This window comes from Peromyscus leucopus, chromosome 3, assembly GCF_004664715.2.
Source record: "Peromyscus leucopus breed LL Stock chromosome 3, UCI_PerLeu_2.1, whole genome shotgun sequence".
Taxonomy (NCBI): domain Eukaryota; kingdom Metazoa; phylum Chordata; class Mammalia; order Rodentia; family Cricetidae; genus Peromyscus; species Peromyscus leucopus.
In genome coordinates, this window is record NC_051065.1 from 9925016 (window position 1) to 9949537 (window position 24522).

The window sequence follows — 24522 nt, forward strand, 5'->3', positions numbered from 1 at the left end:
TAAATGTTAAGCAATTTAACACAGCTGAAGAAATATCTGAGAATGGGCTTTCTGATGGACAGGCAGATTACAAAGTCACTTATAGCTCTTAATCTGATAATGGGCAGAGGACCCCACACATATGAAGACAGGCTTTTTTTTTTTTTTTTAAGTTAAGAGAAAAGTAAAAAAGGAAATTGAGGGGGGTGGCAAGGGTGGGTGGTGGGGTGGGTGGGAGAGGGGGATGGGGACTGGGTGTGTTACCAGGGTGTAGAAATGTACTCATCTTGGCCTCTAATCAGTGTCTCAGTGGAAAGTTTTACCGGATCTAACCTCTGCTGTTGGCTGGGAATGGGCTGAGAAGCAGAGTGAGGCTCAGGCCAGCTCCCTAGTCTATAATGTGGAACCCTAAAGACCTTAAGATGAGCTGTGCTCAACTTGGAGGCCCTGAAGAATGAAATGAGCAGAAGCAGCTTAGACATCTGAGGGTCTTCATATTTTAGTGATGACTGAGTGTCTTTTTCATGTAATGTTTCCTTAATAATTATGGATTCTAGCTCCATTTCATATGTGTGCTATCTAGCTACACAATTTGACTGTAAATTTCTCAAGGGCAGATACATCTTATTTCCCTCCTCCATTTTTAGATATTCTCCTAGAACCAGCATGGATAATGATCACAGTAAACTTCTTTGCTATTTTTGGTGAGAAAAAAAATGTGAGTTCAGTAGTGAATCAGTAAGTGTTAAGAACTCATAATTAAAATGATTCCAAACTGATATTGGCCATGGTGCCTACTGCATATTACTGAGAGTTGGGTGTTATTTTGCACTGAGAAAAACCCGTGAAACTCTGTCCTGGGGGCCCAGTATCAGACAAAAGTTGCCACACACACCAGTCAGGAAGAGGAAACTACTTCCCTTGCACTTGAGTTTCTGTATCCACCTTGTCCCTTAAGGGAGAGTGATAAGGACTTTAGGAGTCCCGGGCACAAACACAGTAGGCCAAAGGGTATCAGGGAGGCTGGAGATCTGATGCTCTCTGCTGGACTCCATGGGCACCAGGAACATACATGGTTCACAGATAGGCATACAGGCAAAGCACCTGTACACATCAAAACACCCCCCCCCCAAGGGATAGGGAAAAGAAGTAGGGATGGCTCTGGTGACGATCACCACGCGGAATGCCAGTGAAGAAGAAACCAGACAAGTGAGTGAAATGGGAGTGAAGCCAAGGGACAGAGATGAGAAGCAAAGGGGTGCAGAAATGGAGGGGATCCGGATGCGTGATTAGCCATGCCTGACCAGGGGTATGACCCAGAGAGTGGCACTTGGGAGCCTCACAGTGTCAGCCCTTCTGAGTTATCCTCTTTGTTCCGAGAAAACCACATCTGAGAAAACCTTTACCTGCGGTTATTACATGGACTTGCAAAAGAAAATCCGACTAATTCTATTGTAAACTATTTATTTCTATCAACAGCAGCGTAAATCGACTTTTAAGTGATTTTCTAAGTGCAGTCCTCATTAAAACATTTTTTTTAAAAAAAAAAGTTCAAGAAAAACCTGGGGAATTTGTTTACATGGTCTTAGAAATAATAAAATTGTAGGTATTTACCTTGTTGAGAAAATTGTTATTTTCCTCTCAGTGTAGACTTAAAAGTAATACCACGTTAAACTTTCATATTAACTGCCTGCCGCTAGTTCTCCTTTTTTGTTACGGATAAAGCTTGCCCTCAGTTCTCAGAGCCTGTAGTGTATCCCAGTGTAAACTCCCTGTTGCAAATGATCAAGAACAAAGCACTCTGGGAAAAGGCAGCAGTTGCCTGATCATCCTCGACATGCTATAAATCCATCTTGCTTACGGTGGAATACGGCTAAGTTAATAACTATTGACTAATGCACTGCTGAGTTTGAAAACTGACCACAGAATTTAAAGCACCTATGACACTCTTGTAGGTACACATTTTGGGTGCTATAAAATTTCTTATTGGAGATGTACATTACACTTGCGTTATTTATCTGTCCAAATGAAATAAACATTGACTATATGGCAGCCTGCAATGGCAGAGACCACGGCACCTCATTTCTGTTCCACAGTGGAAGTTTACACTTGAGAACAAAGCCGAGTACGCTTCCAGCTGGAGAGGAAAGCTATATACCTGTAAATAATCCAGGCAACATTAACAGTGTTCCCATAAAAGCACAATTTATGTCCCAGTAGCAAAGGGAAACACCATGTACATCATTTTCAGATCATCTTCATGCAGAAAAAATTCATTAGTCAGCTATAATACTTGAGCTGTAAAGGAAAATAATGTTCTTCTGAATCCATTTGCATGGCAATGTGTGTGTGTGGCTGGCTGTTGGAAGCGACAGAATAAACCTCCACCCAAAGCTACAAAATGCGAACAGTCTTCTTAAAATTCCATCTATATTCTCTCCAGTTACAGCTTTTACAATCTCCTCATATTCACGGACCGTTTTAACTTGGCAATTAGGGACTCCTGATTCTTTTGCCTAAGAAAGTTGACAATATTTCACTCTGCCTCTGAGCTGCTTTGAACACAAGCCTCTGATAAGGCGAAACCCACTTGGACACGCATTCATGCGTGAGCCCCTGGAACCCTTGCCAACTGCCAAATTAGCAAATGGCTCTTCTAAAACATAAAAGGTAGGAAATGGGAAACCACAGTTTGGAGTAAATTCTGCATTGTACTTTCATTGGTGTTTTAATAATTATACCGGTACTAGCCAGACCGCCTGACCTCTGCTTATAATGTATTTCACCTCCACAGAGTCCCAGCAAAAAGATCAAGTGGGATCAAAAATGATGGATCACACACACTCTGCGTGTCTGCCAGGAATAAAAAATTCAGACCATCCCAGGAACACCTGCCCTTTGGAAAGACCCCCCACATACGGCAGATAAAGCCGGGCTGGGAACAAGGAAATAGCTGAGCTCAAACCTTGCAGGTTCCATCACCCTGGACAGGGTGACCGGATCCCTTTTGTAAGGGCTGAGTCAGAACACAAGGGTAAAACTTGCCCAGCCACAGCGGCCCTCGAGCACCCATTGCTCCCAGCGCCCTGAGTCACACAGGTGGCCGTCAACAACACTCTCCTAAGGCGACAAGCTCAATTCTTGTTTGCACCTTCCCCGACCCCATCCCTTCAGTTTCCCAAGCCCCCGAGCTCGCACCCACCTCGGTGGTCTTGCCCTGCGGAGCTGCAGCCAGTTCCCTTAGCGGAACAAAGAAAGCGGAGGTGCTGGGAGAGGGTGGGTGCCGGATTGACGCGGCTGGAGTTTGTACCTTGTGGTGCCCGGGAGCGCCAAGTCAGCCGGCGGGGACCACCCGCGCGCTCCGCCCTGCTCCGGCGAGTCAGCGGTCGCCCAGCATCTGGCTCCGCACCAGGTCACCCCGGCTCGGGAGCTGCGGGCGGCGAGGCTTGTCCGGGTCACCTGCGGCCCGGGCCGAACCCCGCCGAGCGCCTTCAGACTGCTCCGCCCCTTCCCACACGCGCCCTGCCCGGCCGGTGACTCAGCCGGGCATTGGCGCTGCCCCGGGCGGGCGCGTCCGGGCTGGAGGCGAGGAGAGACCCAGGCACCCGCCCCAGCACGTGTCCGTTCGTCCCTGTCGCTCTCGATCTGTCCCACCGGTCCCTGGAGGGCCGGAGGTGGGGACTGGCAGCACCCGGGGGTGGGGGGGATGGATGGGTGGGTGGGGACCGTCTCCGCCCTTCCCGCCACCCGTGCGCCTGGCCCTGGGGGGGTCGCTCTTCCTCAAGCCCCGCCCCACCCCCCGCCCTCGACAAGGTGAAACTTTCTAGGTGGCGAAGTTTCCCTCTCCCCGGCTACGCGCTTTCTCCTCCTTCCCCGGCTCTGGAGTCTGAAGCAAGCCCAGCGGGAGATCAGCGGCCCCGAGTCTCCCCCTCCTGGTGCTCGGGCAGCGAGTGTCACCCGCGCTGAGCGCACGCACAACCCCCCCCTCGTGCCCCCCCCCCCCCCCGGCGCACCAGGGGATGCAGCCTCTCCCACGCCCGCGGTGGCGGCCTCGCTCTCACCCGTGTGGACAGAGATCTGGGCACCCCTGAAACAAGGGGCTCATTGTCACAGACGCTGGTGGGAGTGCATGGGCGGATTGTCCCAATGATTTCATTTTGTAACCATTATCCCCTACTATAATAACTCTAGATTTCTGGAGGAAGAACCCCAGGAGTTTAAACCCAGCAGAGGCTTCCTTTTAACTTTCACTTTTTCTCCTAGCCGGACACAGGGTGATTAAATAGACAAATAGCAATCAACAAAACCAACACAGAAGTTCAAGTCTCTAAATATTAAAAACTCAGATTTTTTTAAAGGGATTTAGGGCAATAGTTAACTTATGAAGGTTTGCGTTTACCTACAAGGATTCAGTAAGGTGAAAGGATTTAAGGAATCCACTGTCTTTTAGGATGCCAGGTCTTTCCAACTGTTGTAAGAGCAGGTTTGATAATGGAAACAGATATGGATCTGCTAGCGACCGGTAATTACTGACAGTTACTATGCAGGTGCAGGTGGCCCCACTACAGACAATGAAGACCGGGAAAGCAACACATCCTTGTCTCATACATTTCCAGTTACTGCACTATGAGCCCCGTATGTTACCAGACACTAGACAGAGCTATTTCAGTCCCCAGAGCTGTTTACCTCACTGCTCCTCAGTTTGATGGAAGAGGAAAGTTCCTATTACATCTTTGGAGTCCTGCACGGAATCATTTTGCAGATGAATAAAACAGTTCCTACAAGTTCCTAGCAAGGCCACACAGCTTAAGAAGCCCAGAGTTAGAACAGAAGTCAGTTCTCTAATCTCCTTCAAGGGTCCACACTATGTCCAGTGGCTCCAACCAGGCAAGCATGATTCAACACAGCCCTTCCAAATATCATGTGTCATTAGTGAAGGCTGGAGCTCATTCTACAATTCTGGTGTTACTGGCTACAGGACACTGGACCTTTAAAAAGCCATCCTGATTAGCTTCAAAGTTTATAACATCTTTCAATAGAAGGTGTGACTAGATGAATTTTACACACACACACACACACACACACACACACACACACACACACACACACAAAGCCATAGTTGTCTAAATGAATGATTAGAGTGCTGTTTCTATTTCCTGGTTTCCATAGCAATATGTTAACTGGATTTTTTTACATCACATGTAGTTGCCTTAACAGGTTTTCTGAGTTTGAGTGCTATGATAAAAATAGAAAAACAGAACAACAGCAACAACAAAAACAATTGAAGTTGTGTACAGACCCAGAAAAGGCAGTACAAACAAACTGAAAAGTAGATTATACATGCAAGCAACATATTATGTTTTTCAGGATTGAATTTTTCTTGTTTCTACCCAAGAACAAATTTTAGTTCAGTTTTTAAACTATGTTGAAGCTATTATTTTGATTTATTAACCATAAACCAGGAGATAATAATTTGTAAAGGGAGCTAAGAATAACATAACTAAAAGAATGACTCTGAGCAGTGTGTAACTTACACATGACCTGGACTGGCCTATTAGGAAAATGATTTCCCGTCTCTAGAATGATGCAGCAGGCACTTTCTCAAGGTTGCAGGACTTCCACAATGCCATTTTTTTTGCAGCGGACTAATTGTTGCTTGACTTTCTCAGGCTCTGCGGCATGGGTGACACACGGTATGATGAAGTGCTGCTGGTACTTTCCTCACCAGACCAAACCACTGTGGCCAGTACTGTTGGCTGGCTAAGCCAGCACCTGTTCCCAAGCCGACTTCCCTTCCCTGCATTGCCCCCTCAGGCTTGAAAGAAAATTTCCCAGAACCCTTTGCAGCCAGCTATGGTTGCGAGGTGTCTGTCACTCTGGCCATGAAGTACAGGAGAAATCTGATGCTGCCTTTGGAAGGGGGGTCAATTTCTTGCTTAAAGGAGAACAAGCGGGTGCCACCTCTTTCCTTGCTTTTTGGAGTTCGGAGTCTGTGTCTAAAGGAGAACTAGCCATCCTATCACTATGAAAGAAGTTGATGCTAACACTGATACATACATCCTTGCTCCCAGATTTCATGTCTGTGGAAAAAGCCCTCCAACCAGACACTCATAGCCAGGGTTTCTGTCACCTACAGTCTTCAAAGAACTCAAAACGAATAAACCCTTGAAATGGGGAACCAGGTGTCCCGTAAGCTGTTTGCATAGTAGTCAGGAGTCAGGAATTCAGAACCATCTCGGCTTCTCGCTAGCTAAGTGTGGACTAAGAGAGGGTTCTTATGAGGATTAAACACAGAGGCAGTGTAAAGCATGGGTCCCAGAGTCTGGCAAAACATAAGCAGACAAAAGACCTGAACTCTCCTCATCTGTGTGTTCATAGACAACACACAGAGCCAAGCTGTTAAGATTTTATACATCCGTCTTGAATTAGGCCTAATGGTAGCTTTGGTCAAGGGAGATGGTGACAGCCATCTCTTGCTCTAACTATGCTACATTCTTTCTGCCCTTTTTTGCATATATCAGAATTTAGATCTTTAAAGATACCCTCAAGCTCATTGTTACATGGTATGCTTTTTGAAATAAAAATGGAGGTAATTTCCTTAGAACAAGGACTTATTCCTTGCAAGTTATGAACAGGGCTCACAGACAGGCTTATAGAAGGTTATTGTAGTTTTGTGTTTTACAACGTAAATCACAGTAGGAAAACTGTGGGCTCTTCAGCCTGTCACCAACCTGTTATCATCTCCTGTGCTGCATGTCGGCTTTGGCTCTGGACATCATGCTCTGGTGTCAGCAGTGGTAACCATGACTCTGGCCTCCATGTGTTTATCCATGCATCCCTGCTCCTCATGTTCCACCCCTCACCTGCCCTGTCGTTTCTGTTGCTGTGTTTAAAAAATGTTTATACCAAAACCAATAGGACCATGGCTCCTTGTGTTATTTCTGAGAGTAAATAAAATTCAGGAATGTAGAGTTCCTATTACCTTTTGGGACTCATATTTTGCACATTAGAATAGTAAAAGTTCTGAAGATTCACGTGTGAGAAAAGAGAGCAAAACAAAGAGAAAATCCCTCTTAGCCTCACTTCCCCCACCATATTCCAAACTTAGTTCACTGCAGATTGCTTCCTTTGCTCTTAATATCCTCAGAGGCAATTTCCTATAAAATTACTTCACTAGATAACATATTTTGGGAAACGTGACTTTAAAGAAGAGGCAATGCCAGGTAAGCAGAGGGACAGACGGCTGTGCCTTCAGTTGTGGATGGCAGTGGGAACTGAGCCCTTTCCATACAAAATGCTTCAGAGTGGCTTTGCATTGGTCATCTACTGATGTCTGCATCTCTAAAAACATCCCCTGCTAAGTCATCTAAGGATATGACCGAGTCTGTTCAATACTGAGGACGAAAAGACTGCTTGGCGACAAGCTGCAAGTGTCACAGTTTTAACCAGAAGACTGAGCAAGCTGTAGGTAGAAAAATTCAAGGTGAGAATTTCCAACAGGGTGCTCACATTTTGTTAGTGGTTTGATTTACTTATTTTAACGTAAAGATTCTGCCTCTGTCTAGCAGAGGTTTCATTTCCTAATAGTCCTCAATGTATCTGTTGCATACTTGGATTTTTTTTCTTGTGTCCTCATGATAAACTCCAGACCATGCATCATCCTTGCCTTCCACTTAGGAAATCAAGCCTCAGAGAGCTCCTGTAGCCTGTCCAAGGTTACACAATCGGCCTAAGGCTGCTGTTTTCATGACTATGCTTCCCACCGTGATGAATAGAAATTGTGAGGATGCTGGTGAATAATGCAGCCATTTTACTCCGAGCAGCAGAGCCTACTGTTTCTTCTTAATTTCCTTTCTTCTCTGGCCACAAAGTCAGCTGCAACCCAGGACAATCCTCTTCCACTTACCCGATTCTACCGGGCTGAGGTTACAGTTCAAAACAAAGGTGCTGCTGGTTCCTCTGTGCTGTCCATCTGAACAGCACTTCACAGGCTGGAGCAAAGGTCCTGGGCAGTCAGGACAGGGGCAGAGATGACTTGGATGTGAAAAAGAAAAGGACTGTTTTCTCCCACGCCTTTGCTTCTACAACTTCTGAGTTCTCCTTGGGGCGGGGGTGGGGGAGTGGGGGGGTGGGGGGTGGGCTGTATTAGTACATTTTCTGTTGCTGTGTCAAAAAACCTGAGGCTTCCTACCTTATAAAGTCAAGAGCTTGCTTTTTAATCAAAGTTCAGGAAGCTAAAGTGTCAAGACTGGATGGTCTCTTGACTTCTTCTTCTTCTATTAATTCCAACAAAGACTTATTGCTACAGGTTATGAACGGGGCTCACAGACACATGTAGGCTTACAGAAAGTTATTGTACTTTTGTTTCTACAATGTAAATCATTGTAGGAAAACTTTGGATTCCTTGAAAAAGCCCCGTAGTCTGTGTTTTACAACATGAGAGAGAAATTCACAGGGATCAGACATCATGCAAAAGGTGCATTAAATACACAGTATGGCCCGGTTTATAACAATCCTCTCTCAAGAAAATTAAGTCACTCAGTGACGTCATCATCAATCCCTTCTGGAACTAGTGCTCTGGTAACTACGCACCCCAGTGAAGCCAGGCTTCCCAAAGGTTCCACAGGGTAGCACAACCACCCTGAGACCAAGTTTCTAGTTTATGGATCTCCGAGTGACAAGCTACAACTAAATCACAGCAGGGACACAAGCGATGTGGGAGAGGAAAGGAAGCACCAAAGGGCAGAGTAGGAGTCCTTACTGAGGGAGTCTCTGGAGAGTCTGCCCTCTACAAGACCAGACATGAATGCCAAGACTTGGAAAAAGCCCTGGGAAGAGGCTCCGGCAATCCTTTCTCCTGTCAATACCTCCCACCTCTAAACCACAGTCGCTTACTTTTCTTTTACTGTGTGGTAAATTGATGAAAGTGTTTTGGGGAAAGACTGTTTTCATTTTTATTCAGTTCAGCACCATAGAATGGTCATTTCTTAATTAGCCCACATCACCCATCTGTTGATTTAAAACTCACCCCTCATGCCCGGCACTAGACGTTTGACCTAGAACCTATGCCTGGGAGTTTATAGCCTCTAAAGGAGAACCTCCTCCTATTATTTTGCTAAATAGACATAGTATCAAACTGCTTTCTAAATACTAATTAATCTTTATTCCCAAGGAGTAGTACAGCTCTTAGACCTTATCATAGAAGCTCTCTCTTTTTTTGCATTTTTTTTTACTTTTAATTAAGAATTTTTTTATTCATTTTACATACCAATCACAGATCCTCCTCTTCCCTCCTTCTGCCCCTCTAGTCTCCCCCACAAACCCCCTATTCTCTTCTAAAAGAAGGCAAGGCCTCCCATGGAGAGTCAACAGGAAGCTCTCTCTTTCTCTCTCTTTTTTTTACAGTGGTGAAACAGAGGTCAAAGCACAGAGAATAAATGCCTGGGGAGCACCCAGTCACAAATCCCACATTCCACACCTCCTTTGCCAAAGGCTCAGGGAACATCATGGAAGATGGGTGCAGAAAGGCTGTAAGAGCCAGAGAGTAGGGGGGCCTGCTGAGAAACAGTGTATTCTGGACATGATGCAGCTGTTGTACTCGTGAACTCATAGCAGCCGAGGTTGCTCAGTGGCTCCCACAAGACCCACACAAGATCAAGCCAGTCAACATTCCAGCACTCATGAGGACTCATGAAGTTCCATCCCCAGCAAAGAAGCTATTGGGAGTTGATGGCCGCTGGAGTGAGGGCGAGTCGGTTTTCTTTAGTAATATAGCTCCTGGTTGCCAGTGCACCAGTGTCCTTACACCGTGCACATATAGGCAGTGCTACCTTCGTGGCGTGTTATTATTATAGTTAAATGACAAGAACGTGAAATTGGGGCAGCCATATGGGAAGATTGGGAGGAGTCGGAGGTGGGGAGTAGGGTAGATATTAAAATACATTGTATGTACAAAATTCTCAGACATTTTAAAAAAGAAACAATCATTTAAAACCTCAGTACTTAGCCGGGTGGCGGTGGTGCATGCCTTTAATCCCAGCACTCAAGAGTCAGAGCTAGGCAGATCTCTGTGAGTTCGGATCTCTGTGAGTTGGTTTAGTTTAAGAAAATAATGTATCAATAAAATTAAATATGGAGTCTGGAGAGATAGTGAAGTTCTTCCTGTGCAACTGTGAGGGCCCAAGGTGAGACCCATGTGAGAGGCTGGGTGTGGTAGCATACACTTACATTCTTTAACAGGGGAGTTAAAGAGAAACAGAATAAGTGAACTTGAAATTCAGTGGGACCCTTGGCCTCAAAAAGTAAGGTGCAAAAACAATTGAGGAAGAACTCTGGAATCAATCCCTGCCCTGTATATACAGTGCACCCACCCTCCACACAAATATGTATTTCATTTGTGGGTGAGCATTTATTTATAGTTAGTCTTTTTTAAATGTGTCTGTGTGTGTCTTTGCATAATTACCACAATTCTAGATTTTATTGCTAACACAATGAATATTTGGGCAGTGAAACCCCCAAGGATCGGTTTCTTCAGCTACAAACATGGTCTTACAGCCTGATGAAAATGATTTTTAAAATACTAAGTTCCAACCAAAATTTTATAGAAACCACCTCATGTGGAGCAAATAGACCAATTCCTGTATGAATTCTATTAAGCAGAATGAGAACTTCTATGAGAAATAAAGTACTTCAATGTATGGTTCTTATTAACTACTGCCCAGTCCAAATATGATAAAATTACCTTTTCCTTCCAATATAAATGATTAAATAATCAACTTATGGATAGTATATTTGATGAGTCCAAAAGTAAATTAGGCAATTCAAAAATGGCTACAAAATTGAACAATTTAAGGAAAATTATGTAAGTCTTATGGAATTGAAAAATGATAGAATGTTTGATGGGTTTGGTTAGGATTACTGAAACTAATACACATGATTGATATGTTCTGAAATGCAATAAACATGGTTGTATTACGAAGACTTTCCAACACTTACATTGGCAAGAGTTTGGCCTTTTGCATAACAACCTTAGAGTGTAAACATAATTACTATTAATGTATACTCAAACACACTAGAGAAATGGCAGTACCGCTGGATTAACCTTGGGTCGCCAGTGATGAATTAGAGAAATAAGCACACAAGCAGGGGTCAGGAGCAGAAAGTTGGCAGTGATACAGTGCGTCCCGTTCACTGGCCTATCGTAAACATCCTTGCCTTTCCAACAAATCCAGCAGAACCCGACCAAACTACACATGAGAGGCAATTTGCAAACTAACCTCTAGACAAAACTGTCAGCTCTGATCAAAATCATCTGCAAACTTTTAAGCTTATGCTGAAGGAACTTTCAAGGAGTGTGTAACCTGAATTAGCAAAGACATCTTGTTAAATCTTTCCCTATGTGTGGGTCCATCTGCTTTGGTCTGAGCTCCCCACGCGAGAGCTGTTGTCAAGGACTGTCAGCTCTTTCACTGCTACTGGCAACAAATGGATTTGTCAATCTAAAGTTAAGGAAAACACAGTTTCTGTGTTGTTACACATTCTAAAAACTTTTTGTAAACACTTATTTGTGAGTGTGTAGCACAGTTTGTGTAGAGGTCAGAATACAGCTTGTAGGAGTTCTCTCCTTCCACTGTGTGGGTCCTGGGGATTGAACCAGGGTCATTAGGCTTGGCAGCAGGCATCCTTATCTACAGAGCCATCTTGAGAGCCATATTGTTCTATGTTTTGATGACAGACCGAAAGTGTAAATAGCACCAGTGAAATTGACATTTAGAAATAATCTTATTAATCTGATCAGTGAAATCATGTGATTTATATTGACTTTCAATATTTGTTCATTTGCTTTTATTGAATTACCCCAAAATTAATCAATTTTTATAACATAAACCTGTTTTTTATAGGAAGCATAGCTTGTATTGGAGCAGCTCTAAATATGGAATAAATTACTTAAACATATCAAATCTTGAAATACATCAAGTAGGTTTTTATCCAAATGTTTATTGAGCCCTGTCCATGTGCCAGGGAAATTAGTTGGTTCCTGGGGCTGCAAAGACGAATCAGTTGTGGTTCTTAACATTGAGAACCTAACAGTCTGGCATGAAGACAGACAGGTAAATCAGTATACATGACACAACTTGGCAAGCATTCCTCACTTTTAGGAGAATTTTGTGGCCATGTGCCCTGGAAGACACTGTAAGGAAGACCATGCATGACCTTGTAGAGAATGAACAGTATTTGCCATGTGACTGTAGATGAGAGAATTAAATCTTTGAAGAGGGTATAGGCACATGGACTTTTGCTGTTTATATACTCTGTATACCAACTGTTTATATGACATTTACATTATATTAGATATTACAAGCAACCTGAGTTGAATTAAAGTAGTCACCTTAGCTAGGTTATATGCAAATGCCATTCTGAAGGGACTTGAGTACCTCTGGATTTTGGATGACAGGGGAGGTGCAGGAACCAGTTCTCCAGTGATAATCAGGACTTTGGTGCTGGAATGCTGTCTTTTAGTGGAACATTCCATATTGATGGGGTATTTGGGACATGGTGAGATAAGGCAGTTTCCTAGAGACGAGGACTATTTAATTTTAACGCAAAGAGTGATGATGAAAGCGTGGTCTAAGGGAGTGATTGCTGGGATGCCGGAGGGGAGGAGAGTTAGCTAGACGCTGAGGGTGTGGAGTGCACAGACCACATAAAGGTGACAGAAACTGAGGCTCCTTCCCATATCAAACATCACATGACAAACCATAGATGGACATGATTCTGTTTGTCAATTATACTTGAAAACGTTGAGGGTGAAATGTTGATTGTTTTATCATTTTTTTGTCTTTAAGTGGTATACAAGCATGCACTCATTGGGACTTTCTCCGTTTGAAGCAATGATGTAATGGACTATTGGAAGTTTCAGCATTAAATCAGCCCGTGTAGCTACTATCCACTTGATTATATTCAGAGCTATGGCTGTCAGACAGTCTATTTTCATGTAGTTCCAGACTGGAATTGACCAAAAAGGAAGATGTATGATTCTGGGAGGTGGGAGAGAAGCAACTTCCATATGTTCTGAAGATTCCTGTCACCTGCATGATGTCAACAGATGCCAGTTTATCTTTGCTCTGTCCTCATGGTGGTCATGGCCCTGCAAAGTGCCACTGTGCTATGTCAGATGCTTTGTTTTGAACTTGTGGAGGTGGTGAACATGGCGAGCCACTCTCCTAGAGTCTCTGAGGTCCCATCATGCAGCAGGGAGGGCAAGCGCTCAGAACCTCTGCCAGGTCTCACTCCATTGTGACTCTCCTTTGTTTCTTCTCCTCCATTTATAAGGTCCAAACCTTCCACAATTTCCCCGCAATAGTGTAGTAAATTCAATTACCTTAATGACTCTCTTCCATTGTTTACATTTATTTATTTAGTGTGAACATGTGTGCATGCACTCATGCATGTGTGTGCCACTGCACACATGTGAAAGTCAGAAGATGACTTGGGAGAGTTGGTTCTCCCCTTCTAGCATGTGAGTTCCGGGGATTGAACTCAGATCATCAGGGTTTGGCAGCAAGCTCCTTTATCCACTGAGCCATTTCCCTGGCCCATGTAATACATTCTATCTTCTGTGTCGCTCATGGTGGTTCGCTTCCATGACTGAACGCTTTCTAAAGCTATAACTTAGGTTCATAAACTGCCACGTTTTACATCTACAACTCCTACAACTGGAAACAGTTTAGATTTTGAGTCAGATCCTAGGTCTCTGACAGTGACTGCCAGAAAAATGATGATCTTAGTGTGTTCACATGGGAGATATTATCAGGCTAGTTGAGAAATGTCAAGGAAATTCAACATTAAGTTCTTATGCTGCTGGAAAAAAAAAGGATTTTGGTAGTGTGTGTTTATATGAACATTTTGATATAATCTAGTGCTCCAGAACTTTCAAGGCCATAGAGAACAAGTCATAACAAAACCTTTGATGCTTTAGAGATAGGCAGCAGAAAATGACAGAGCAGACTGATGTAGCAGAAGACATTTTTGGAGTCATTAAATGTGGGTGCTAGCTTCAGAGTCTTGATGATGTTCCTCATGCACAGGTTAACACAGAGTGAACAGGAGATACTGCCCAGATTCAAGGATAAGTAGGGAGGTTGCTAGTAGAATGGCTTGATTCAGCACCACAAAGGCCCCATGGGAAAGGCTTGGTTCCCAGGTTTGATGCTATTGGCAGGAGATGGAAACCTTCAGAAATGGAGCCTAGTGGAGGTTGTAGGTCACTTTGGGTATGTCCTTGAGACAGATGGTGGGGTCCCAGGATCTTTTCTTTCTTTTTTTTTTTTTTCCTGAGACAGGGTTTCTCTGTGTAGTTTTGGTGCCTGTCCTGAATCTCGCTCTGTAGCCAGGCTGGCCTCTAAATCACAGAGATCCTCCTGGCTCTGCCTACCAAGTGCTGGGATTAAAGGTGTGTGCCACTGCCCTGCCCACCTTCCCACCCCTCCACCTTCACCATCCCCCCCACCCTCCCACCCCCTGGCCGTCCTAGGATCTCAATTTTTTTCTCTTAGTATCTCTGGTGGTTTGAATGAAAAAGGTCCCCATAGGTTCATGAGGAGTGGCATTATCAGGAGGTATGGCCTTGCTGGAATAAGTGTGTCAGTTGGGGCGGGCTTTGAGGTTTCAGATTCTTAAACCAGGCCAAGTATCATGCTGCCTGCAGATAGGGATGTAGAACTCTTGGCTCCTTCTCCAGCACCACATCTGCCTCCATGCCACCATGCTTTCCACCATGACAATAATTGACTAACTCTCTGAACTGTAGCCACCACCACCACAATTAAATGTTTTCCTTTATAAGAGTTGTTGTGGTCATGGTGTTTCTTCAGAGCAATAAAAGCCTAGCTAAGGTAGTCTCTGAACTTTGTGGGGAGCTGAGCAACTTTGCTTTGCTATACATCCCCTTTGTAATGTGCTATCCCCAGAACAGTGAGGACAATGGATCTCAGACTGAAATATCTAAAACTAGGAACCAAAATAAACATTTTTCTTTGTAAGTTGACTTTCCTTAGGCATTCATTGCGACAATGTGTAGCTAACATATCAACTTGGACAGGCCCTGCCCTGGGGAGAGGGCGAAATGTAAGTTCAAGGCTGGTAACAGAAAAGTCATCAAACTCACGAGAACTGCCAAGTGAAGGTTGTCCTTGAATGTTGTACTTGCTCTTGCTGTTTTTCTTCCTTGCAAAGTCTTCAAAGGAGACCATGGGATCTCTTCCCTCCAGAATGGAGGCTAGGTCCCAGCCATTCTACAGTAGTAGCTGTCTTGTCTGTTACCATCTCTGGGAGTGATTTTGCTGATTATGTTCGCCTGGTAATTTTTGTTCAGCCTTCAAAGTCCAAACCTAATACTGGAAGGCTTCTTTGACTGGTCCTCTCCCTGGGCAGGCTGACAGGTGGCTTCATCTATTTTTCATTGGCATTTCATAGTCCTAATTTAGCATATCTCACACTGTATTACAATTAGCTGGGGTTTTTTGTGACAGCGCAACCCAATGATATAGTAATCTGTGTGGTGTTCTATAACTTCTGCTTTATGGATCAGAGAGTGCTAAGGCAAAGACAATGAGAAAAGCTGTCAGTAGGGTTAAGGGCAAATACATCTTATATCTTTTAAGAGTGTTGTACATCCAGTGTATATAGCCTTGCTGTAAATACAGTCAGACCCAGCTCTATATTTGCTTGGTTAGGAAGCAACCAGAAATAACACTGTCCATAAGAATCCTTAAAATCCTTCATTTCTATGTATGTACAAAATTTTGAAATTCACTAACAGTTCTGCAAATTGGGTTGTGTGATTATGGTAGACATAATCAAAGTTAGAGATCATGTCCTGAGAACAAAGCCAGCATGTGCAGGGTTTGTAGGTCTGTCCAGCTTCCAACTAGTTCATGTCCGGAGGGAGTCTTGGGTAAATGACCTTAATGGGCCTGATGACCCCCTGACCTACAGTGGGTAATTAATAATCTTCCCCATCTCCTGGGAGACAAATGGGATTAACAAACTGTGACAGTGTCTATTATTCTTAAGGAAGTCACACTGAGATTGGTATCTCCTTTCCAAAGGACATGCACACATTACACAAAGGGAGAGACATGCAGTGTGTGCAGAATTCTTGTGATAAATTTGTCTTGGTTAAGATAACATGAATGCTAGATATGGTTTGTTGGATAGGCAAAAAGTAGTTTGTACTTAGTGTCCCATATGAGGTGAGAAACTGAGATTGGTTAAATCCATTAAACTTGTCAAAGTGAGGTATGTTACAGAAAACACATTTCATGGGTCTTAAGTAAAAGTAAAATAGACTGATGTTACCTTCATATTCATATATTGCTCCCCTTGGAAGCATTTGTTGATCATTTTCATGGCCCTTCACTGAAGTGTGGGAAGAAGAGCTCTGGCTACTCTGAGACCAAGTTGGCAACTGTTAGGGCTCTTGGCTGCTCAGGTAGAGAGGACTTTACATCTGCCTGTTTGACTCTTAGGATTCTGCAATTTCTTTCACATGACAATCACTAGAAAATAAAATAACATGAAGAAACCCAAGCTAGGAAGGATGCCTAATTTTGGCAAAATTCTAAAATATATAGCAAGGTCTTCATTATTGAAAGGACAGCTTAATTATTGTGGAGGGTCGTTCATTCATAATTCTACACAGTCATGTGGCATGAGTTAGATTTCAAAGGTCTGGACTAAAGTAATTCTAATGGAGGTTCATTCATAGAACTTTGGGGTTTGATGGTGGGTTCAGAGCAGCCCTAAACTCAAGACAATTGACACGGAAAATTCACTTATTTAGCCACAATGATAGAAGCAACCTAGAGAATCTGAATTCGGGTTGAGTAGGGAGCAGAAAGGTAATGACGAAGAAGGACATTTGTGCCAGGACTGAGGGATGAGAGAAGTGTGTGAATCAAGAGGTAAGAAGTGGGGTGATTGGGAGATGGAGAGATGACTCACTTAAGAGAACTTTAACCCTTCAACAGTTTCAAACAATAATTCACCTAGTTTGTGCTAAGCATGTATTAATGAGTGTGGGACAACCCACTGGAGCACGGTCCACCTATCAGGGACCACACCCTTTAAGAAAACTCTCCATCCTTCAGAAGCCATCAACTTTCAGTAGCTCCTCAGCTGGAGATCGGAGCTTGTGAGCCTTCCTGCCTTTGTTGACTGGCTTGATGATTTCATGCAGGTCTTGTGAAGGCAACAACACACAGCTGCTGTGGGATCGTGAGCACAGTGGTCCAGAACACTGTTTCATTCCAGTTCTCCCTTTCCTTTGGCTCTTACAATCTTTCCACTTTCTCTTCTAGGATGGACCTTGGGCCTTGAGGGAGAAGGTGTGGTATGCTATAGATGTTTCATTTGTGAGTAAACACTCCACAAATGCTTATTTAATATTCTATGACCAGTTATGAGTTCTTATGCTGGCCACAGTTTACTGCACACAGAAACCTCTCTGACGAGGTCTGAGAGCTCTACTAAGCTAGGAGAATAGAGTTTGGAGAACAGTCTGATGCTGTGTAGAGTATTTAGCAGAGTAATAGTAATAGGTTCATCATTGGGACCTGTGAGCTCCCTAGCTATGGGTTCTCAGCCAAATTTACAGCACTATGTATATATTTCTTTCAGTGAAGTGAGCCTTAAATCCAATCAAAAAAGACTTGATTACCCCCAAACATTCATTCCATGATTGCACACATAGGCTTATCATCCTATGCTTGTCCTTATTATAACTCTCGGGGTTCCCAGCTGGTAAAAATGTTATGGATTTTCCTTCCCCAGCAGCCTGCACAGTACCTTCTGGTAATACAGAATTGGTCAGTAGGAGGGAAGCTGTATTATTTTGGGGCTCTCTGTGACATAGTCAACCAATAACTGGAGGGGGGCATCCTATACCTGGCATTGGGATTTTTATTTGGCATCTTATGGCTTCTTGGAGGAACATCATGCCCATGTAGAGTAAGTCCAACTTAGTTCTCTGTATGCACACACATGAATCATGAATAGTAGGTTTCCACATGGATTTTCCAAATATCATTAGCATTAGTTGTCCTCCCTAGCTCCTTCTTTCACCCTTCCCTCCAATCTCTCTTCTAACTACCACCCTCCCCATCTTTCTCTCTTTCTCCTTCATGCTACCTGTGTTTGACTGTCTCCTTTCCCTGAAGAGTTTTCTTCCTTCCCCGCCCCCATGACCCTTTTCTAGTTTCCTGGGTTCTATAGGTACTCTAACTCAAACATAAATCCAAACAATTGATGCTAAAATCCACATTTGAGGGAGAACATGTGATTTTTGTCTTTCTGGGTCTGGGTTTCCTCACATAGTTCAATGTTTTCCTTTTTACTCACTGACCTAAAACTTCACACTTTCATTTTCTTTACAGCGGAATACAATTCCATCGTGAATCAGTATCACATCTTCATTATCCCTTTATCAGTTGATGGACAGCAAAGCTGTTTCCATGCCCTGTCTATTGAGAATAGAGCAGCAATGAACATGGATGAGCACATGTCTCTGTAGCACAAAATAGTCCTTTGGGTATATGCCCAGGAGTGGTATAGCAGGGTCATATGGTAGATCTATTTCTAGTTTTTGGAGGAACTGCTACAATGTTTTATTTACATAGTGGGTGCACCAGCTTTTGCTCCCACCAACAGTGCATGAGGGATCTCCATTCCCCAATCCTTACCTTTTATTTTCTTAATCTTAGCCACTATGACTGGAGTAAGATGAAATCTTAAAGTACTTTTAATTTCTAATTCCCTGATGGCTAAAGAGAGTGAATACTCTTCAAAGTACTTCTTATCCATTTGCATTTCTTCTTCTAGGGCTTTGTACTCTTACACACTGAGCCATCACTCTAGCAAGCTATTTGGACAGGAAGTTACTGTGTTACCTTTGTCTGTGACTCAAGAGAAATAATTTGAAGAAGCTATTTTGGCTCACAGTCGCAGAGCTTTTAGCCCATCATGTTTGGAAAGACATAATGGAGCCACACAGTTCATGTCATGGAAGCCAGAAAGGCATTTTCTCTGCTGGTACCCACAGGCTTTCTGGTTTCTCCATCTATCTTGCTTTCTGGTTATGAGCTCCTTCACGTCAGGACCTTCCTTTTGCTCAGATGTCTCCTTCTTATTACATGTCAGAATACTGTCAATGATTTGTTAAATTTTCCATTACAAATCTGTAGGCAGAAGTCTGTAGTTTTATTTAGAAAACCTTGTTTTGTATATATAGAAAAGCATGTATATGGATCCTTCTTCTTAACAAGAGTATCATCCCTGAACGATGAAACTCTTGAATGAAAGAGTTTCATTCATAGGAGGTAAAGCTGTCTCCTAAGATGTCATCATGACCATCATTTTTTCTGTTCTTCTCTCTTCTTTGGGAAGAGACTTCCCATAGTTTTCAGGTTTTGATGACAGAAAAAAAATTTAATGGTAAGTCATTAAAAGTAAAATTTTCCTTTCAAAAAGTATTCGTCTTCCCACTGCAGCCAAACAACATAGTCTACACAGTTAAGGCTTTTAGCTTCAAAATGGCCTTGATGGGTAACTGGTTTTGAAGGCTGTTAGTGTTTTGGACATGTCAATCCGTAAGAAAGGATGAATCAGGTGAAAAGGAATCACAGCCCCCCCTTCTACTAACTAGTCTAGTCTGGATAAATGTGCTAGGGGAGATGTTCAATATTTATCATGTTCTTGTTATGTGGAAAACCAGCACCTCTGAAGGAACTTTAGGCCATTGCCCTTTTTTGAGGGTTATGAAAAAAATCTACTGAAGGAGGTTTTGTAAATGGTTTCTGATGAGACTAAGTTCCATTCCATCAACTCATGCTGGTTATTGCAAGATGCCCTGGACTAGACACTGTTCATTTCTGTGACTGTAACTTGCTTTTCCAACCACATTTCAGTGTCAAACTGAAGCATAGACTTCAGTCTTTTAGACATAGACCAGATTGCTATAAATAAGCACAATATTTAAACATTCACTTAGTGTCTGAAATAGGGCTATATGCCCCATAAGGGTCCATGGTTATAACTTTTGTGTATTTAAAAAAAATCCTTTAAACACATGAAATGTATACACACTTTGGGATTTTAAATATTGTCAAGAAATGCCATTCTAAAGACAGTGAATGCATAAATACTCATGTATTCCATATAATTTTTATTATTTATTCAACACAAATTTCTAAAGTTCAGAAAAGATATAATGCATATTCATACATGGTTTATTATTCCATTCAAATAAATCAGATCTCTTCTATCCCTTCCTGACACATGAATTGAATAACTCATATTTAACAGTCGCCGTTTTGAATTTATTCTGGAGACAAATTGCAAGCTTAGTGCTAAAAATCTCCTTGATGAAAATCTTTCCAATTTTATTATTATTCTTTGATTTATACACAGATTAAATGTCACTTTCTTTTAAGCTGAAGTTACATTTCAAAATGAAGCTTTCCTTTTTCTCTTTGCTTTAGTGACATGGTTTTCTTATATTGGACATGGAATAATATAGCTTAGGGGTAACTAGGAAGGTGATTATCAGATTGCCATTGAATCTTCTGTACTGTGTGTTGATGTCCTTACATGGTGGGCAGAAACCAAGTCAGCTCATATTGCTTGATTGTAATGTTCATCTGGCTTCGTGCCATGTAAATGGATGTATTAATATACAGTTCTCAAGTGTGTTGTGAAGTTTAGTTAATTAATGCTTATAAAAGCTTCTTGAGATTGTCTACTGAAAGATATTGCATGAGTTAAAATTGTGTAAAAAGCAAACATGGAGGGAAGTCTAGAAATTGTTGCTTAGGAGAGATAAGATGCCCTATTAGCCATGTCTGAATCAATGACTTCTGTTTTCTTTAATTTATTGAGGTATTTTATGGCTGGTGAATAAAGATGACTTAAAGGTGCATCATCTCTTTTCACAGTCTTTACAAAATTGTGGCCGGAGAGGTTTACATAAAGCATTTATCTGCTGTTCATTCAGGCAGAACATTCAAATTATGGATCCCATAAGAAGTAAAATATTAGTTGGGAGATTAATTCTTGCTCCTGACTGAGTGCATTTTGTGGCAGGCACACTATCCATCTATCCATTTTTCTTTTATAGCAATAAAATGCCTTTCCCCCCCTGAGCACATGGCCATATTGAATGAAGTTCTACCTTGCTTGTCTTTCTGTAGTTAGACATGGCCTGCAGTAACTAAGCTTGATGAATAGGATGTGAACACAACTGATTTGTGGAGCATATATGTTATATCCTTAAAAGGAGGGTGTATATCCCTTCTTTTATAAGTGAGTGATAAAAACATCCTAAAGATGAAGGATAAAGAAGACAAGATTCCTAAAGCTCACAGCAAGGAGCCATCACACCAGCCTTGCCTAGTCTCACTATGAATATGTTTAAAAAATTGTTATTTTGAGTCTTGGCTATAGAGAGTCCTCTCTAGATTAAGTTACACCTGTTTCTACAGGAAAAAGGCAGTGATATGACATATGCATATTACATAGATCAGCTGCTCCTGGACTAGGGGTCCTTTGAAAACCCACTGTAATTTATTTATTTGCTAGGCACATTAAAACCTTTTAATCTGAGAGAGCAATTAATCTCCTTAAAATGGATACAGATAATTTTCTTTAGTTGCCCCTTTAAATAACTGAGAGACCTCTGCTTGAAATGACCTTTCCCTCTGAAAATCCTCAAATTTTGAAAATATTAAAACTGAAAATAACTATTTAAATTAAAACAATTAACTTCTAGTATATTAGACACAATCATATCTGACCCTTGTTTCACACTCTGCTTTAACTCATTCTTATTTATACTGTTTAGTGACAATTCTAAATGGTAAAATTCAACAGTTAACTGTATTTAGATTCAGATTTTAAAGTTGATCTCTCTATTCTTTATTCTTTAGGCATACACAAATTATTCAGAGCTCAGAAAGATGCTAATACTGTAATAACTGGTTTTCAGGTATGGTTGTTATTTGATTCTGAAATATTTTTCTTATATGCTAATGGGGAATATGCTCTCTATAAATTTGTTCAAATATTTGGGCTTCTGGATCTCTGAAAAAGCCAAGAGTATTACAAATACTGATGGTTTGGCATTACTATATTAAATAAGGAAATATGACACATTCTTGATGATGTTTATATTCATTATATTTTAGGACAGCATCTCAGGTAACCCAGACTGGCCTCATACTCACTATATATCTGAGAATGACCTTGAACTCCAGAACCTCCTGCATCCCTCATTCAGAGTGCTGCAATTACAGGCATGCACTACTAAAGATGGATATCACACAGAGAGTTTGGATTATATTGTCTTTGGGATTTTTAACTGCAGAAAAACATTTGATCATAAAAGATGTTGAGTTAAACCAATATGTATATATTAAAGATATCTTGACTTTAAAATTTGGATATAAGGATGTGTTACTTTGGAAAGGAGACTCTGCTTTTGTCTCTACAGAAAGCCAGAGGCTATGGATTTGTTCCAGATTAAGATACATCAGGTTTGACCAGCCAAGACCACCTGAAAGGTCTCTGATGACACCATGGCCCAGATGATTCAATATCCAGAATTGTTTCAAGGCAACTGGCTCAGACGATACAGCCTCACAGACTACTCCATGATCCTAAAATTTTCTTTGCATCCCCATAAGATACAGCGCCCCCCTCCAGCAGGAAGTAGTTAAGAGAAGCTACGCCCAAATTCCCAAATATACCAAGCTGGCTTTGGAGATGTGTAAAAGTTAAAACCTTCCTTTTTTTAAAAAAAAGAAAAGGGGAAGTGCTGTGGGATGTTCTGTATGTCCTGTGGGAGCCCTTCTTGGGTTCCTTGTGGCGTTACCCAGCAGGTCCGTATAGAGGATGATTAGGACCATGGGCCTGAGTGCAGGTGTTTGAGATGGTCTGCACTTGGCTGTGCTGGGGATGGTCTGTATGTCAAGTCGTTCTGATTGATAAATAAATAAAACCTGATTGGCCGTGGCTAGGCAGGAAAGATAGGCGGGACTAGCAGAGAGGAGAAATAAAAGGGACAGAAAGGCAGAAGGAGACGCTGCAGCCACCGCAATGACCAGAGATGCTGCAGCCGCCGCCATGACCAGCAGCCTGTGAAGACGCCGATAAGCCACCAGCCACGTGGCGAGGTATAGATTTGTAGAAATGGATTAATTTAAGATAAAGGAACAGTTAGCAAGAAGCCTGCCACGGCCATACAGTTTGAAAGCAAAATAAGTCTCTGTGTTTACTTGGTTGGGTCTGAGCAGCTGTGGGACTGGCGGGTGGCAGAGATTTGTCCTGAATGTAGGCAAGGCAGAAAAACTCCAGCTACACACTACTAAGCTCAGTTTATGAATCACTAGGGATCAAATCCAGGGCTTCTGGAATGATAGGCAAACACTGTACCAGATGAACTACATTCCCAGTCATTGTTACAGTTTTGGATGGTGAGAAACTCATCTTGATTTCACCCTGCATTGGCATAATTAATTTCTTCTGTTGAAAGCAATGGTTTTTGTTATCTATTATTGTGATGCCAACTTCCTCAGATATTAATGGTTTACAGCCATAACAATTACTTATTTTGCTCACAACTCTGAAGTTTGATCATTGTTCAGAGGGAGCTTCATAAGGCAGTCAGGACAATTCAGGCAAGGCCACAGGCTTTGCTTCTAAAGCAGCTCTTAACAATGAATGATACTTGGTGTCAGCTCTGTCCTGAGAGGTAAGAAAGTGCTCTAAGCTGGGGCTTTGGTACTTCCCATTATGCTTTGATTCTGAAATGTACCCCACCAGCCAAAGGACTGAACTCGACTGGTGATGCTATCTTGGGAGATTTCTGAAAACTCGAGAAGGGAGGCTCTGATTGGAGGAAGTAGGCCACCCAGTATTCTGTTCTTTCAGCTGCCTGCATCCAGGATGCATTGAAATATTTCAAGTCAGGAGCGCAAATATTTTCTTCCTCCTGAAAGTTGGTCTTTCAGGCATTTAGGCTCCAGATGTGCCAAAGAATATAATAGCTCTCTTGTTGTTCCCCTACATACTAGTTGAACTTCTTTTCAACATGGTCACTAATTTCCAGAGTGTACATTAGAGGGACACAGAAAGGAAGCTGCTAGTTTCTTGACCCAGCTCTGAGTCAAGAGCCTCATTTCTAGAAGATTTCATTAGTCAAGTAGTCACAAAACTCATCAAGACAAAAGAAAAACAAGAACATAAAATTCACCTCTTGGTTGGATCAGTGTAAAATATTTGGGGCCATCTTTACTTCAGTATTAAACACATTCCAACTAATATTTTTTGTTATTGTTATTATTGTGCATGTGATACATATGAGCGTATGTGTTTATGTGTGTTTGTGTAGGTGCATATGGGTGCATGTGCATCTGGAAGCCGGAAGTCTATGGTGCGTATATTTCCCTATTGCTCATAACCTTATGTTTGAATCAAGGTCTCTCACTGAGC

At 42.3% G+C, this 24522-nt stretch overlaps 1 protein-coding gene across 5 annotated transcripts in view; it reads right to left on the reverse strand.

Moving 5' to 3' along the window:
• Met (MET proto-oncogene, receptor tyrosine kinase) overlaps positions 1 to 3403 on the reverse strand; it is a 110352-nt gene extending 106949 nt beyond the window's left edge. For 2 of the 5 annotated variants that reach the window (XM_037203504.1, XM_028871764.2), the window contains exon 1: positions 3182 to 3254. The gene's annotated coding sequence lies outside the window, so the exon portion shown is untranslated. Of the gene's footprint in view, positions 1 to 3181; positions 3260 to 3289 lie in introns of those variants that run through there. The other 3 variants (XM_028871765.2, XM_028871767.2, XM_028871766.2) reach the window with 3 other exon arrangements.
• Positions 3404 to 24522: the final 21119 nt, after the last annotated feature.